The sequence below is a fragment of the Psammomys obesus genome, unplaced genomic scaffold, assembly GCF_907164565.1.
Source record: "Psammomys obesus unplaced genomic scaffold, mPsaObe1.curated_primary_1811, whole genome shotgun sequence".
Classification (NCBI taxonomy): Eukaryota; Metazoa; Chordata; class Mammalia; order Rodentia; family Muridae; genus Psammomys; species Psammomys obesus.
Window position 1 is genome coordinate 56,210,682 of NW_026585895.1, and position 6,000 is coordinate 56,216,681.

The window sequence follows — 6,000 nt, forward strand, 5'->3', positions numbered from 1 at the left end:
AGCAATGGGGTTTCTTTTTTAATTAATTAATTAATTAATTCACTTTACATCCCAATCATAGCCCTCTCATCTCCCTATCCTCCCTTCCCTACCCCTCAGAAAAGGGGAGTCCCTTCACAACCCACCCCAGCATATCAAGTCACATCAGTACTGAGCGAATTTTCTTCCTCTGTGGCCTGGCAAGGCAGCCCTGCCAGGGAGAAGTGATCAAAAAGCTGGCAACAAAGTCCTTGTTAGAGATGGTCCCCATTCCCCTTCCTAGGAAATCCACATGAAGACCAAGCTGCCCATCGAGTACATCTGTGTAGAGGCCTAAGTCCAGTCCATGCATGGTCCTTAGTTGATGATTCAATCTCTGCAAGCCTCCTTGAGCCCAGGTTAGTGAATTCTGTTGGTCTTCTTGTGGAGGTCCTATCCCCCTCCAGGTCCTTCTATCCTCCCCCGATTCTCTCACAAGGCTCTCTACACACCACCCAATGTTTGGCTGTGAGTCTCAGCATCTGTTTCAATTAATTGCTGGGTTGAGCCTCTCAGAGTACAGCCATGCCAGGCTCCCATCTACAAATGTAACAGAGTGTTGTTAATAGAGTCAGGGGTTGGCTCTCTCCCTTGGGGTCTCAGGTTGAGCCAGACACTGGTTGGATATTCCCCCAATCTCTACTCTTATCTTTATCCCTGCACATCTTATAGGAAGGGTAAATTTTGGAGTGAAGATGTTGTAGGGGGTGCAATGAAGTTTCTAATGGAGAACATGCACACTGGACATGCACACAAAGTCATTAGGACTTTGAGAAAATAATTCATCTGCATGCTGGTTTTAAGAATCTTTCTCCCAGATCCTGTTTTCCCCAGCAATATAGCAAGTAGTTAGAACTCAGTAGTAGATTCGGTATCCCTAGTCCAGGGGCAGGAGTGAGTCTCTGGAAAATTATCTTGGGTGGAAGATACAAGGAAGAGCTGCTTCAGTATCTGAGCCAGAACCCTGTGGGTGTCTGTGTTTCCTGTTATCCCAGTGAGCCCTCATGGAGATGATAGGAAGAAAGAAATGAGAAAAGAAGAGAGGAAGTGAGTCAGTGTTAGCGACACAGAAAGTCTCAGGATCAGTGGCAGTCACATGTTTCTGTGGTGGTATGCTGTGTGAATGTCATTGCTTTATTAGCACCACCAAGGCCACCCTCAAGTGTGGCCACCATTTTAGTTGCCCTTACAATTGCCATCTTGATTGGCCATGTAACTGTTGTCTTATTTGAATGATCAGATTGCTGCCTGTGACCAGTGGTCAGCTCTGTGCATGGAGTCCCCAGGAGCATCACAGCTCTGTTCATTGCAGGCATGGTCAGAGTCAGTGTGGCTTTCTGGAGCTCCCAGTTTAACTGTGGATCTTCCTGGACAGCTGCCTCTTAGTCTTAAGTGTAAAATTGGCAGCTGCTGGCCAATTCACATACTTCTTTGCCTGGCATAAGTTCTGCCAACATCCCAAAGGTCTGTTAGGAAGATCACTCCCTAGGCTCCCAGCTTTGGGGCTCCATTAGACAAAGAAAATAAGGCAGAGAGAAGGAAGGCTTGAATCTGGTCCCCCCCCAGGGGCAATACAGAGATTCAAAAGCCCATGAATATCCTGGTCCTTCATAGATCATTTCTGTTGCTTCCATCGTCTTCCTATTCAGAGATCTCAAGGCTTTTCTTGGCATGTCCTTTGTTTGGTAATATGGTGTTGGGAGGACTTTTCAGTCTTCCTCTGCCAAATACTTTCTTTTCTTTGTAAATCTTGATTCTTCTTTCCCCCCTCATGCTATCTATCCACCCGCCTTGATGCTACACCCAGGGCCTTTCTATCAGTCTTCAGTTTAGAAGAGTGCATTATTCCCTGATTATCTTCATGACTAACTTCTTTGGTGAAGGCTATGCTAGTTACTTCACTAAAAATTATAAGGTTCCCAGTGCTGAAATCGCAACACTTCCAAATCACCTACATTATAACAGCAAATCACCTTCTATTACATTCCACCACATTCTGATTTCTTTTTTATTCATTATCCATCTTTTACCTTTTATTCTTCCCCTTAATTCAAGATCCACCATGCAGAGATTTGATTCTACTTTGTTTACATATCACTAGCATGTACATGTGTTTCTGACATGTGTCACGTACATTTTTGAACAGGAAATTTGGGAGAACACTTGGCTAGTCAAGACACCAATCCCAGCAGAACAAGAAAGTCCAACTAGAGAGTCTAGCTCTATAGAGAACTGGACTGGGATGCCTGTTCAAAATCATCAGAACGGACTGTGTCAGCAGGTGGGAGTAGTGGAGAAAGCATCTAGATGCAGAAAGATGGGTACAGAGAGTTTGTCTAAAAAATTGGTATACACCACAACTCAAATATGTATTGTTATGTAACAAAACAGCCCAGAACTTATCAAGTTAACACAAGTTTACCACTTGTTCTTACCTGTGGGATGTATTGTACACTCACATTCAGCTGGAGGGTTAATTGGGTTAAAAGCTTCAAGGTGGCTTCAACCACATGATTAACAGCTAGTGTGACTGCTGTTTGAGGGCCTAGGGTCCCCATCTTGGGTGTCCTTAGATACTGAAGTGGCCATCTGACTCATATGACCACCTGAGTGCTACTTGTCTAAGGGAGAAAGTGGTTGTTATGGCTCCCCTGAGGATAGCCATGCCTGTCACATCCTGCTGGTCAAGCAAGTCACAGGGCCAGGCTCAAGAGGAGGAGGTGGAGAAGTGAGTTCCACCCCATGAAGGGAAGAGCTGCAAGGAATTTGTTTTCAAAGTCATTGTGAGCAAATGGGAGAGGGGAGGGCTAAGCCCAGACTTCCCCTGAAACTATACTCCTGAGCACCTTGTTATATAATGCTTGTACAAGAAGCTCCCAGGGCCATGGATTGTGCAGCAGGAAACCCTTTGTCTTTTTCATGAACAAAGGCACAAATCAGCCCCCTCACAAATCAAATCCTAATCAGACTATATGATGCAGTGTGTGTACGTTTCCATGACCAAATGGGATAATTAAATAGGAAGTTGACAATCAAAGCATAACTGCCCTCTATAGAACCACGTGCCATAGTTATGAGCCAACATGATATGCTCTGCTCAGCTCATTAGTCACAGATGCTCATGGAAAATCATCTTCATTTTGAGAAGCTGTACATTGGTCATTACTTCCCCACACACTTCCTCAAGAGAGACAAACAGATGACCTGATAAAGAAATTCACATTCCTTCCCAACATGATAGTCAGGAAACCAAGAATTTGAGATTCACTTGGAGAAGGAGGTATTGTTCCCAGGCTGGCTAACATAGAAACAGGATTATGGGGCCCAGAGGTGGTGGTGGTGGTGGTAATGGTTCCAGGCTATGCTGCCTCCTTCTCTGTTTTGGAGTTCAGGCCCTTCTCTTTACTGTGTTTTTTCTTGTCACAGCTTGTGTCCCTTATAGACAGTCCTCTCCAGGCCCAGCCAATCACTTTGCCAAGAGTATAAATGTTCTGAAGGTGGAAGTATTCAGTGTACAGTAACATATACATATTTGGAGAGAAATTTGGAATGAATATAAAGATTTTGGAGTTTCCAGATGATAACTGAGATTATAGAGCATATGAAATTTGGAGAGAGATTAACTTAAGAAAGAAGAAAAAGGGGGAGAAGAGTAGATGATAAGACTGAAAGGACAGTCAGAAAAGTATTCTCAGTTGAGGAAGGTGGGAGCAAAGAAAGTCAAGAGAAATGCCTTCTGGAAGTCCAAATGGAGTAGGTTTTATCAGAGCAAGAGCCATCAGTATAAAACACTGGCATAGATCAAATCTGGTTAAGTGTAAAGCGTTCAAAGGCTCTTGGAGCTAAGACTGGAATGGCTCCAGGAGTAAAGAAGGAGGTGAAGATCTTCAAAGGGAGTTGCAGTGGCAGCATGAACACTGTGGCAATGAGTCTTTATAAATTTGCCTGAAAAGGGGGAAAGAGAAAGGGTGGAGCTCAAGGCATATATGGAGCTTAAGCAAGGTGTTTTCAAGGTGCAACAATTAAAACATGTGCTTCTGAAAGGGAGATCAGAGAAATAGGTGGCGCTGTGGTCTGTCTTGGTCAACAGTTAAGTGTGTGAGCCTAAGCACTCAACTGAGTTAACAATCCTTCACATCTTTGCTGAGTAGAAATTATACAAAGTAGAAATACTCAGTGACTTTGAAAATAATCAATATTGCAGAAGCACATGTTTTTATTGTTCCCTGGTGCATCTGAGAAAAATGCTACTAGCCTTCTTCAGAGTTAATAAGAAATCTTTGCAGTATTTATATAGCCCATATAGACTATATATAGACTATAAATAGTACTAAAAAGTATCTTTTCAGTACTATTTCCAAGAAAACCATTTTATTTATCAATTGCTATAGAAGAAACTATCCCAAATCCTAGAGGCTCAAAACAAAAAGAAGACAATATTAATTTTGTTTATAAATCTGAACATAGCCAGAGCTCATGGGAACCTCCTGCCTTTGCTCTGTTGAGCATATGCTGAGTGGGCTCAAAGAGTGGGCCTGAAAGGAGTCTGAGAATTTCCAACACAAAGGTCTAGAAGTTGATAGTGGCTGTCTACAGGATCCTCAATGAGATAGCCAAAATACCTTTAAGTGGCCTTTTCAAGCCAATTAATCTTCCCCACAATATGGTGACTGGCTTTCAGAAGCAAATGTCTGGAGAAAGGGCAGGCAATCACTGTATATCATTTGATGACCTCACTTCGGAAGTTATCCAGTATAATTTCCCCTTCCTCCTATTTGCTAATGCCAGCTGACTTTCGGGGAGGGGGTGGAATTAGATCCTACCTCTTACTAAGAAAATTCTCAGTAAGATTTGTGGGTGTGTTTTAAAACCTCAAGAACACAATTTCAATTAAGACAACAGACTAAAATGACAGGTTGAGGGGGTGATAACTTCTATGTGATATAATATCTGTTTCTTTAGCCACTAGTTATAATAAAACCCCTTTGTTCTTATACTTGCAGGACATATTTCTTTTAACCAAGATCAGAATGGTGCTGGTAATGTGCATTCATTACACTCTTCATAATGCGCAGAAAGAAAGTGCTAGCTTGTAGCTGTTCTCAGCTCAGTGGCTCTCAAATGGAGTCTTTGAACAAGTTTATGTTGCAGAACCTCATCTCTCCTACTGAAGCCATGAGGGAGAAGGGATACTCCCCAAGCTGCTGAGACCTTCTCTTTCTTTGTTAATTATAAGCAGCATTATTCATACGGCAAGTAAACAAGTAGGCCTTTGGAGTTAAGACAAAATAGGATCTTGCTTAGTAATAGTGGGACAAATAACATAGAACAGTTTTCTTCTACCTTGAATAAATTTGAGCAATGGAAGCAAAAACATTACATGCTTTAGGAAGAGGCTAAGTAATCTTGCAAATATCCTGTGATGCCTACTAAATAACTGATGATGTTGAGTACTTCAGGGAAGTTATATAGGACACAATACCAAAGGGGAGAAGATTTGCCTTGAAAAATACTAGCTTCCTGGCCCCATTGGATGAGAAAAAAAAAGGGGGGGGGGAAAGTCCATCAGATTTGATAGAGATAGATAGAAGACTAAGAATATCTTAAGTCTTTGCTATTTTATGTCATTTTCCTCTTAAGAAAGATGAAGTAAGATCAGATATCAAGGAGATGATTTTAAGTGTTTTCTGTGGAGATGGAAGAGCCAACTAGTTACAGAACTGTGAAAACATTTTTGTTAAAGCAACCACAAAGGCAAGTAAGTTTGAATTTCACCAGTGTACATGATACTTCTCAAATTCCCCTGTGGTACTCAGAGGCTTCATTACAAAATCCAAGAGGGTAGACCTTAGGCATTAAACCTCTGCCTATTGTACAGTGTGAGGGCAGAGGAGCCAAGCCCTGGGGTCTATGGACAGAAGAATGATCCAAATGATAGCTGTGAGAAAGTGAAGACTTCAAAGGAGGAGGTGGGTGGGTCAA